The following is a 12,189-nucleotide window of genomic DNA, read 5'->3' as shown; positions in this document are numbered from 1 at the left end:
AGGTTCACACCCTTCCTGTTTGCAGCATTGAAATGATCTCCAGTGCTGCTGCCAGTGAACTATGCCAATGTCTCCAAGTCTCCAGCCACCGGGACGGAGTCTAGGCCCTACCATTTCACCTGGGTTCTGACTGAGGAGGGCTGGGGAGTCTGCCCAGGGACAAACGGCCTCAAGTAGATTGGCCTTGGTCCTTGCTCTGCCTAGAAGACCTCACAGACTGCGAGGCTCTTCTAGCACCATCCCTGGAATTGGGTCCTGTCTATTCTGCCCAGAGCTCTCCAAACCCTTGGCATCCCTCTCCTCCTGGCCCAGACCTGTTTTTCCACCAAGGAGGACTGGAGCTAGTTGCTCTTCCTCTAAGAGGAAAGGGGTTTTTCTCCCTTCTCATACAGGTTTCACGTGGCAAGGGAGCCGGTCTTTGGATGTGAAACATTCTGAGTGTTTGCTCAGCTGACTGCCTGGCTGGTGGATGAATCAGTTTGGTTGTGTAGCCCTTGAACTTGTGGGGGGAATCCATTCTCTTTGTAAAAGCAGCTGATGGACTTCAATGAGATTGTGATGAGAGACATTACTCTTGGGGTCATTGTAATACATTTTGATTTCTCAAAAGACCAAATTTTTTCCTAAGTTTAGAAGGGAAAGAATCTTCTAAACATCAGAATGGTTTAATTGTGGATGGGAGATGGATTACTCCCCAATTTCTCTGCGCAGTATGAGGCAAGTAATTTTCCTGGCATTCGGTTTTCTTTTAGGTAAGAGCAATAATACATAATAATAATTCTTAATACATTTAGAGAAGATGCCCCACTCCATTAGTAATCATAGTTATTTATTAGGCAGTGGAGTGGTTACGGGCACAGGTGCTGGAGACATTGCTGGCGTTTGTATCCTGGCTGTGCCATTTGACTGCTATGTAACCTTGGGCAACTTATTTAACCTCTCTCATGTTTTATTTGTGAAGATTAACTTTATTTCTGTAAAGGGTTCAGACAAAGTTAGCTACATTATGATTTTGCTCATATCTGCTACCTTTTGCGATTCCCTACCTAGCTCCCCTTTGCCTTTCCTACGTACTACCATTCAGCTGCAAACACTGATTGGATGTTCTTTCTTTACCTTGACTGTGTTACCCAAATTAAGCCCCATAACTTTCCTCTCCTCTCTGATTCGTGCCTTTACATCTGGGTAAAATGATTGGCAGCCCATGTTATAAGGATGCTGGAGAATCCTGCAGGGAAATGAACCCAGGATACCTTTAAACTTTGCTTCCTGACAGCAGAGGGTGCCACAATGTTTCTGGTGACAGGAATCTTTTGTGTGGAATGATTTTCTACCTGGTACTTAAAAGCAAGAGCTTTTCTAGGATATTGACATTGAGGAATTTTGTTGTCCATTGTATAATAATGACACAAACCAACATCAAGAATGCATTGTCATTGAATAGTCTTAAATTTTAATTAAGCATGTCTATTAGCATCATATTTCATATCTTCCTATTTATATTCTTTGGGTCAGATACGTACATATGGAATATTTTCAAGAGTGTATAACCAGTGTTATCTGCTAATGTTATGTCCTTATACATTTTGGGGCAAGAAGAGGGAGGAGAAGTGAGGGGTCGGGGGAGCAGGCAGCACTGGTGCTGGGATGATGTGAATTTTGGAGCCGTGAGGAATCTGCACTCTAAGCAGGAGCAGATAGATGATAGTTTTAAGCAGAAAAGTGCTGTTTGGCCTGCTGATAATTGGAAACTGGTCAGAGGCAGAGAACCGATGTGTATACCAAGGGGATCCAGAGGGTGGCAGATTGAATTTTTTTAAGATGGCTGCAACAAGATCTTTCTTCCATATGCTCATTTACAATGTGACATTGACACTCCTTCCATTAAGATGTGGGACCTGGGATATATTGGGATGCTGGCTCTTGGAACCTCACCACCTTTCCCAGGTCACATCGAGAGCCCACACATACGTCGGTGTTCTGGATGACAGCCTCAGCTGACATCCCAGCCAACCACAAGCATTGATGGCCAGACTCTAGTCTCATCATCTCCTCATTGTAACTACATGACAGACTCTGAGTGTAGAACTGCCCAGCTCAACGTAGTCAACCTCCAGAACCATGAGAGATGATAAGAAAATGATTGTTGTTGTTTTAACCTATCAATTTCTGCGGTGATTTGTTACGCAGCAACAGTAACTGAAATGCAAAGTTAAGGTCCATCAGCCAGAGGGTCTGGAATAAGAGAGTTAAGTCAGGAATGCATTTCCAAAGTTCAAAGCTAAATAGCAGAAAGGATTTAGCACAGAAGGAGGATTCAAGATCAAGGATGGGGTAGCCAATTAGGGAATCTATAATGAAGCATGGCTGGTCAAGGTTCTGTGACGTGGCAGACTACTTACTATCTTGCTCTTTTTAAAAAAAAGTTCCACAATTGTAGTCTCCCCTTCTCCCCTCTAACTTTTTATCATGGACAATGTTAAACATAAATAAGCAAAAGCAGAGCAGCTAGTACAGTAAACCCCCCATATTCATTGTCCAGTTTCAACATGATCAACTCCTGGCCAACCTTACTTACCTATACCTTCACTCATGTTCCCCCTGCACAAATCGGTCATTCAATCACCAAATATTTATTGAATTTCTCTGACTCTCATCTAGGCACTGGGGACACAGTGGTAAACAAACAGACACCGGCTTATATTGTAGTGTGTGTATGGGAAGACAAAATAAACAAGCAAGATTATTTCAAACAGTGATAATGCTATGAAGAAAATAAAACATGGAGGGAACTACTTTAGAAAGAATAGCTGTTTGCGGGGGTCTCTGGCTAGATACTAAGTTTGAAATAGTTGAAAAGTATAAAGAACAGGGATGAAGGAAGCAGACAACAAGGCACCAAAGTAGATGAACATTCTATTGGTAGATGGAGAGAGAGAAAACATTTTAGAATTAAAAGAGGTGTTCCAAAGAGACACTTAATGTGAGAGAGTCTGCTGGTTTAAATCCGCTGGTCATATAAAAAGAGTCTCAATATCACTAGCCACCAGGGAAATGAGAAAGTCACAGTAAGATACCACTTCACACCCACTAGGATGGGTATAATAAAAAAGACAGTAACAACTGTTGGTGAAGATGTGAAGAAAGTGGAATCCGCATACATTGATGGTAGGGACATAATATGATGCAACTGCTTTGGAAAAGGCAGTTCCTGGAAAAGTTAAACATAGAATTACCATACTATCCAGCAATTACACTCCTAGGTAAATAAATACGCAAGAGAAATAAAAACATATGTCCACACAAAATCTTGAACAGAATCGCAGAATTACTCACATTAGCCAAAAAGTGAAAACAACCTAAATGTCTATCAATTGGTGACTAGACAAGCAGATGTGGTATAGCCATGTGATGGAATATTGTGCAGCTATCAAAATGAATGAAGTACTAAAACATGCTGCAACCTGGATGAACCTTGAAAACATTATAGTAGGTGAAAGAAGCCAGGCAGAGAGGACCACATACTGAATGATTCCATTTACATGAAATAGAATAGACAGAACCATGGAGATGAAGTAGATTGGTGATTGCTAGGGCCTGGAGGGAAGGGCGATGGGCAATGACTGTTAACGATTATGGGGTTTCTTTCTTGGATGATAAAAGTGCTCAAATTGATTGTGGGTCACATTTACCCATTTAAAGTGGGTAAATTTTACAGTATGTGAGTTATATCTCAATCAAGTTGTCATTAAAAAAGACCAGCTGGCACTACATTCAAGAAATGTTTTGAGATGGAATGATATACCTGGAATTTGCTTCAAAATAATCCATTATTGGGATAAGGTTCTAAGTGAAACAAGATTGGACATGATTTGATCATTGTTAAAGCTGAGATGTAGATACAAGGGGTGTTCATTATACTATTTTCTGTACTTTTCTGTATATTTGATATTTCCCATAATAAACATGAACAATGCATTTTTTTTTTTTTTTTTTAATTTAAAGACCTTTGATTCTAGCACAGTATTAGCAGGTCATAACCATGAGAGTCGGAATATCCTGGTAAATAGCCCAGCCTCTAGAGGCAGTCTACATATTTTGAATCTTGGCCATGTAACTTCTTTATGCCTCAGTTTCCTCATCTATAAAATGGCAGCATTAAGCACCTACCTCACAGAGATGTTACAAGGATTAAATGAGCTAATATTCACAAAGTGCTTGGAACATTGTAACTTAGTAAGCATTATGTATGTTCCCCTTTTAATTTACAAAAGAAGGGAGGGAGGAAAGGAGAGAAAAACCCTGATAAAATGAGAGAGCACCTGTTAGCAAAAGGGAGAATTCGTCTTAAGAATTTAAAGCCAAAAGATTTTGAGGTAATTCCCACCCCATTCATTTTGGTGAAGCAAGAAGGGGGCAAAAGGCATAATCCTCAGAGGTGACAAGGCTATATCTCCTTTTGGCAGTGACGTTTTTGTTGTATTAGTAGGCAGAGAAATAAATCTTCAGCCATAAACACAGAAATCTTTGCACTTTATTTTTAAACCCGTGGTATTTATTACCCCAGTATTAATGCCATGGCAAAGCACGACAATTCTGACCATCATGTTGTTTATGCAACTTGTCACACTTCCTCAAATTCTGCTTCCTGCCCACGTATTAACTGAGATGCATGTATAGCCTACAGATACCAAGAGCCAACTCAAAGAGGGTACTCGGGAGAGTGTAGGCATGCTTTGATTGCCTCCAGGACACATGTGGGAGCACCAGGGATAGACCGGGAAACTAAAAAGCATTTTTTAAAAGATTTTCTAAGTATGTTTTTAAAATGTTTTGTTTTTTTTGGCTTGGACAGTTCACAGTGGAAAGGACCCATAATGAATGCCTATCCTTTGTGTGAAGAACAGGATTTAAAGTAAGTGTCTAAGTTTTCAGATGAAAACCCAAAGTTGTTTGGAATGGGAGTTCGCAGTCACTTTTGGGTGATTTAACCATCTTTCTCCTTCTGACCATAGCATTTAAAGTTTTGTGACTTGCAACCACGCAGTAAGAAATACAATTTACATCACAGTTCAGTTCACACATAGGTATGTATGACTGAAACAAAATTTTCAGGAAACAATACCCTTAATATGCTAGCTAAACTCAGAGATCTCCTATTCTTTTCATTATCTCATTTAAAAATTGCTGATTGCAACCCATTACATTGATTTTATGACAAGGAATTCAGCTTTGGCAACATCACTCACTGCTGTCCTGGAGCTCAGCAGTTTCCATCTCATAACCCCTTTCACTTCATATTTCTAGTCCCTTGTGCTGTAAGGGTGGTGTTAGCACCTGTACCTCCATCCTCTTGCTTCCTGAGGCTGGGTGACCTGAGTGAAATGAAAGATGTTAGAGTCTGCGGACAAGACCATCTCACTCAAGTGAAACCCTTGGGTTGAACACAGATAGCTGATCAGAGAATGATTTCCTCCTTATTTTTAGAGAAAGAACTTTTTCTTCTTGTCCCCTCACTTTTAAATTGACAATACAGTAGTCCCCCATTATTCGTGATTTGGCTTTTTGCGGTTTCAGTTACCCATGGTCAACCACAGTCTGAATATATTAAATGGAAAATTCCAGAAATTAACAATTCATAAGTTTTAAATTGTGCACCGTTCTGAGTAGAGTGATTAAACCTTGGGCGACTCACTTCAGCCTGCCAGCATCTCCGTGCTGGCAAGTCAGATGTGCCAAAGGGAAGTTGTAAACTGCTCCCTCTAAGTGAAAAGGTGTGTACAGTATAGTAAGATATTTTGAGAAAGAGCGAGAGACCACTTTTACATAACTTATTATAGTATATTTTGTAAGAAAATATGTTCTATTTTATTATTAGTTGCTGTTATCTCTTACTGTACCTAATTAATAAGTTAAGCTTTGTCATAGGTGTGTATGTACAGGAAAAACATAGTCTATATAGGGTTCAGTACTATCCGCAGTTTTAGGCATCCATTGGGGGCCTTGCAATGTATCTCTTGTGGATAAGGAAGGACTACTGTATGCTTTTGTTCTGTAAACATCCATACTTGCTTCTCATCTATGGGGAAAAAAGTGCTGTTGACATGCCCGAAGGAAAGTGCTGCTCAGACACTAAAGCAGATCAGGAACTGATGGGTGACTTGTCCTCTTCAGCCGGCTGTTTCCAGACTCTTGCATCATTTGTCAGATGCTCTGGGAATGCATTCCCATAGAATATGTCGATATAGGCAGGTTCCCTCTGGCTGTTGTTCAGTGCCACCTTAGCTTACAGCTGACCCTAGCAGCCATTTTCCTGCTCACAGTGAAGTGGGAGGAGAGAGGAGATAATTGTGCTTCTCAGCCCGTCATTATGTTAAGTATTTGCTGCTCAGGTGCTTGAAAATGATCTCTGTACTGAAAGCATGCAGTAGCTCCAGTTAGAAGATGAGGTACAGGTTTCCTTTTCTCTACATCGGTGGGTATATTCGTGGTGTCATATCCGTTCTTGTCAGGAAAGATTTTCCACTGCCTTTTCCTCTGTGGCTGAAGCGTGATTCTTGTTTTGGAACTACTTACAGGAGATATTCTTGACTTCCTCCTTTCCTCCTTCAGAGAATACAGAAATACATCCTAGCATATTAGTGCATATAAGAGCATTTAAAATGCAAAAAGCTGGTATTTTACTTGGTTGGGAGAAGTTAGAATCAGTTTAATAAATACTAAATCTAGAAGAAATGTAGAAGAATGTAAGATTCTACCCTTATATCATAGAAAAATATAATTTAAGATTGTTTAAAATGTACATGAAGAAAAGAAACCACAATGAAAATTCTACAAGAGAATTGTAGGAAAATAATCTACAATATAGGGATGAAAAACATTTCAAGTGGGACTAGAAACTCAGAAATGTGTGTGTGTGTGTGTGTTTCTCAAATGGCAATGATCATATGAAAGATGATTGAACTCACAAGCAATCAGGAAATGCAAATTAAAGTAACAGTGAGAAATAATATCTATCATACCGGAAAAAATGCAAAGTGAATGAAAACCTGTACCTGACAGGAAGCCAGAAAAGTGACTAGTCTTATGTAGTGTTCATTTCCACTAGAGAAGGAAATTTGCCTACGTACCCATAATACAACCGTCTAATTCATGAAAATAACATTGATATGTTACTACCATTCAATCTACAGAAACCATTCAAGTTTCACAAATTGCCCCAATATTTATAACAAAAGTGTCCAATGTATAATCATGTGCTGCATTTTACAAAGATTTTCATTAAAATATAGCCAACATACAATATTATATTAGTTTCAGGTGTACACAATAGTTATCCAACATTTATATTCCTAAAGAATGATCACCATGGTAAGTCCAGAGCCCATATAAACTGTATCACGCTATCACAATATTATTGACTATATTCCTTATGCTGTACATTATATCTCCATGACTTATGTGTTTTATACTTGGAAATTTGAACCTCTTAGTCCCCTTCACCTTTTAATTCCCTTTTAAATTTTTCAATTATAGTTGAGGTTCAATATTCTTTTGTATTAGTTTCAGGTGTACAGCATAGCAGTTACACATTTAATAATTTATGCAGTGATCTCTCCAATTAGTCCAGTACCCACCTGGCACTATACTTAGTAGTTGCAACATTACTGACTATATTATCTATGCTGTATTTTATGTCCCCATGACTATTTTGTAACTACCAATTTGTATTTCTTAATCCCTTGACCTTTTCATCCAGCTCCCCAACCCCTCTCCCATCTGGTAACCATCAGTTTGTTCTCTGTGTCTATGAGTCTGTTTCTGTTTTGTTTGTTAGTTTATTTTGTTCTTTAGATTCAACGTATAGGTAAGTGAGATGATATGGTGTTTGTATTTCTTAGTCTGGCTTATTTCAATTAACATGATACCCTCTAGATCCATCCATGTTGTCACAAATAATGAGATTTCATTCATTTTTATGGCTGAAATGGAATATTTGAGTAATATTCCAGTGTATATATGTACCATATCTGCTTTATCCAATCATCTGTTGATGGGCACTTGGGTTACTTCCATATCTTGGCTATTGTAAATAGTGCTGCAATGAACATAGGGTTGCACATGTCGTGTTTTGGATTTCTTTGAGTAAATACTCAGAAATGGAATTGGTGGGTCAGAAGGTAGTTCTATTTTTAGTTTTTTGAGGAACTTCCAAACTGTTTTCCACAGTGGCTGCACGAATTTGCAATCCCACCAACAGTGCACGAGGGTTCCCTTTTCTCTACATCCTCTCCAACACTTGTTGTTTGTTGATTTATGGATAATAGCCATTCTGCCAGGTGTGAGGTGGTATCTCATTGTGGTTTTATTTGCATTTCTCTGATGATTAGTGATGATGAGCATCTTTTCATATGTTTATTGGCCATCTGTATGTCCTCTTTGGAGAAATGTCTATTCAGGTCCTCTGCCCATTTTTAAATTGGATTGTTTGTTCTTCTGGTGTTGAGTTGTATGAGTTCTTTATAAATTTTGGATATTGATCCTTAACAGATGTATCATTGGCGAATATCTTCTTCCATTCAGTAGGATGTCTTTTTGTTTTATTGGTAGTTTTCTTTGCTGTGCAAAAACTTTTTAGTTTGATGTAGTCCCATATATTTATTTTTTCTTTTGTTTCTCTTGCCCAAGGAGATAGATCAGAAAAATATTATTAACAACAATGTCAGAAAGTTTACTGCCTGTATTTTCTTCTAGGAGTTTTATGGTCGGATCTTACGTTTAAATCTTTAATCAATTTTGAGTTTATTCTTGTATATAATACAAGAATAAGAAGGTGGTCCAGTTTCATTTTTTGCACATATCTGTCAAGTTTTGCCAACACTATTTATTGAATATACTGTCTTTATTCCATTGTATATTCTTGCCTTATCCGTCATAGAGTCAATGACCATATAAGTGTGAGTTTATTTCTGGACTCTCTATTTTTTTTCCATTGATTTATGTATCTGTTTTTATGTCAGTATCATGCTGTTTTGATTATGATAGCCTTGTAGTATAGTTTGATATTAGGTAGTGTGATGCCTCTAACTTTGTTCTTTTTTTCTCAAGATTGCTGTGGCTATTCAGAGTCTTTCGTGGTTCCATACAAATTTTAGGATTATTTGTTCTATCTCTTTCTATGAAAAAATCCCATTGGTATTTTGACAGGCATTGCATTGAATCTATAGATTGCTTTGGGTAGTATGGACATTTTAATGATGTTAATTCATCCTATCCATGAGCATGGTATGTGCTTCCTATTTGTTTGTATTTTCTTCAGTTTCTTTCTTCAGTGTCTTACAGTTTTCGGAGTACAGGTCTTTTACCTCTTTGGTTAAATTTATTCCTAGGTATTTTATTTTATTTTATTTCTGATGCAGGTATAAATGTGATTGTTTTTTAAAATTTTCTTTCTGACAGTTCATTTTCAGTGTATAAAAATGCAGCGAATTTCTGAATATTATTAATTTTGTATATTGCAACTTTACTAAATTCATTTATCATTTCTAATAGGTTTTTTTTCCCTAGTTTTTTTGTGGACTCTCTGAGGTTCTCTATATATAGTTTCATGTCATCTGCAAATAATGAGTTTTACTTCTTCCTTTCCAATTTGGGTGTCTTTTATTCTTTTTTCTTTTCTGATTGCTGTGGCTAGGACTCCCAATACTATGTTGAATAATAGTGATGAAAGTGGGCATTCTTGTCCTATTTCTGATATTAAGGAGAATGCTTTTAGCTTTCCTCCATGGAGTGTGATGTTAGCTGTGAGTTTGTCATATATGGCCTTTATTATGTTGAGGTATGTTCCCTTTATTCCCACTTTACTGAAAGTTTTTATCTTAATGGAAGCTGAATTTTGTCAAACAGTTTTCCTGCATCTACTGATATGGTCATATGATTTATTCTTCATTTTGTTTACATGGTGTATCACATTAATTGATTGTGGTTAGTGAACCAACTTTGCATACCAGGAATAAATCCCACTTGACCGTGGTGTATGATCTTTTTAATGTATTGCTGAATTCGGTTTGTTGAGGATTTTTGCATCTGTGTCCATCAGGGATATAAATCTATAGTTTTTGATTTTGTAATGTCTTTGGTTTTGGAATCAGGTTAATGGCGACCTCGTAAAATGAGCTTGGGAGCTTTCTCTCCTCTTGAATTTTTTGGAATAGTTTGAAAAGGATAGGTGTTAATTCTTCTGTGAATGTTTGGTATAAAATTCACCTGTGGAGCCATCCGGTTCAGGACTTTTGTTTGTTGGGAGTTTGTTTGTTTGTTTGTTTGTTTGTTTATTTTTATTACTTATTTCATTTCATTGGTAGTGATTAGTTCAAGTTTTCTGTTTCTTCTTGATTCAGTCTTGGAAGGTTGTATTCTTCTAGGATTTTTTCTATTTCATTCAAATTGTCCAATTTGTTGGCATATCATTGTTCATAACATTTTCTTATAAGTCTTTGTATTTCTGTGGTGTCCGTTATTACTTCTTCTCTTTCATTTCTGATTTTATTTATTTGGGTCCTCTCTTTTTTTTCTTGATGAGTCTGGTTAAAGGTTTATCGATTTTGTTTATCTTTTCAAAGAACTAGCTCTTGATTTCATTGGTCTTCTGTATTGTTTCTTAGACTGTCTTTCATTTATTTCCACTCTGATTTTTATTATTTCCTTTCTTTTACTCACTTTGGGCCTTCTTTGTTGTTCTTTTTCTAGCTCCTTTAAGTTTAAGGTTATATTGTTTATTTGAGATTTTTCTTGTTTCTTGAGGTAGGTCTGTATTGCTATGAATTTCACTCTTAAGACTGCTTTTGCTGTGTCCCAGAGATTTTGGGTCATTGTGTTTTCATTTTCATTTGTCTTAAGATAATTTTGATTTCTTCTTTGATCTTGTTGATCCATTCATTATTTAGTAGCATATTATTTAACCTCCATGTGTTTGTGTGTGTTTCAGGGTTTTTTTTTTTTTGTGGTAGTTGATACTTGATATGATTTTGATCTTCTTAAATTTATTGAGACTTGTTTGGTGTCCTAATATGTGGTCTCTCCTGGAAAATATTCCACTTGTACTTGAAAAGAATGTATATTCTGCTGCTTTGGGGTGAAATGCTCTAAAAATATCAGATAAATCAACCTGGTCTAGTGTGTCATTAAAGGCCACTGTTTCCTTGTTGATTTTCTGTGTGGAAGATCTGTACATTGGTGTCAATGGGGTATTAAGTTCCCCTATTATGATTGTATTACTGTTGATCTCTCCCTTTATGTTAATCAATATTTCCTTTATATATTTAGTTGCTCCTACATTGGGTGCATAAATGTTTACAATGGTTATATCCTCTTGTTGAATTGACCTTTTTATCATTATGTAATGACCCTGTTTGTCTGGTATTATAACCTTTGTTTTAAAGTCTGCGTTTTTTTATTAGTGTTGCTACCCCAGCTTTATTTCATTTCCATTTCAGTCTCTGTGTGTGTGTTTCACTCTGAAGTGGGTTTTTTTTTGTAGAGAGCATATGTACTGGTCTTGTTTTCTTCAGCTGCCCTGTGTCTTTTGATTGGAGCATTTAATCCATTTACATGTAGAGTGAATATTGATAGGTGCATAGTTATTTCCATTTTATTATTCATATTTTCCATTTTTTGTTTGTTTTTTCCCTTCTTCTTAAAGCAGTCCCTTTAACATTTCTTATAATACTGGTTTGGTGGTGATGAACTCCTTTAGGTTTTTCTTGTCTTGGAAGATCTTTATCTCTCCTTCAATTTTAAATGGTAGCTTTGCTGGGTAGAGTAGTCTTGGTTGTAAATCCTTGCTTTTCACTACTTTTAATTTTTTTGTGCCAATCCCTACTTGCCTGCAGTTTCTGTTGAGAAATCAACTGACCATCTTATGGGAGCTCCCTTGTAAGTAACTAGTTGCTTTTCTCTTGCTGCTTTTTGAATTCTCTCTTTGTTTTTAATCTTAGGAATTTTAATTATGATGTGCCTTGGTGTGAGCCTCTTTGGGTTCATCTTATTTAGGACTCTCTATGCTTCTTGGACTTGTATGTATATTGCCTTCACCAGGTTAGAAAAGTTTTCAGTCATTTTTTCTTCAAATAGGTTCTCAGTCCCTTGATTTTTCTCTTCTCCTTCTTGTACCCCTATGATGCAAATGTT

The sequence above is a fragment of the Rhinolophus sinicus genome, chromosome 1 (genome assembly GCF_057876585.1).
Source record: "Rhinolophus sinicus isolate RSI-liver-muscle chromosome 1, RSI-T2T, whole genome shotgun sequence".
NCBI lineage: Eukaryota > Metazoa > Chordata > Mammalia > Chiroptera > Rhinolophidae > Rhinolophus > Rhinolophus sinicus.
Note: the sequence above shows the minus strand (reverse complement) of the source record.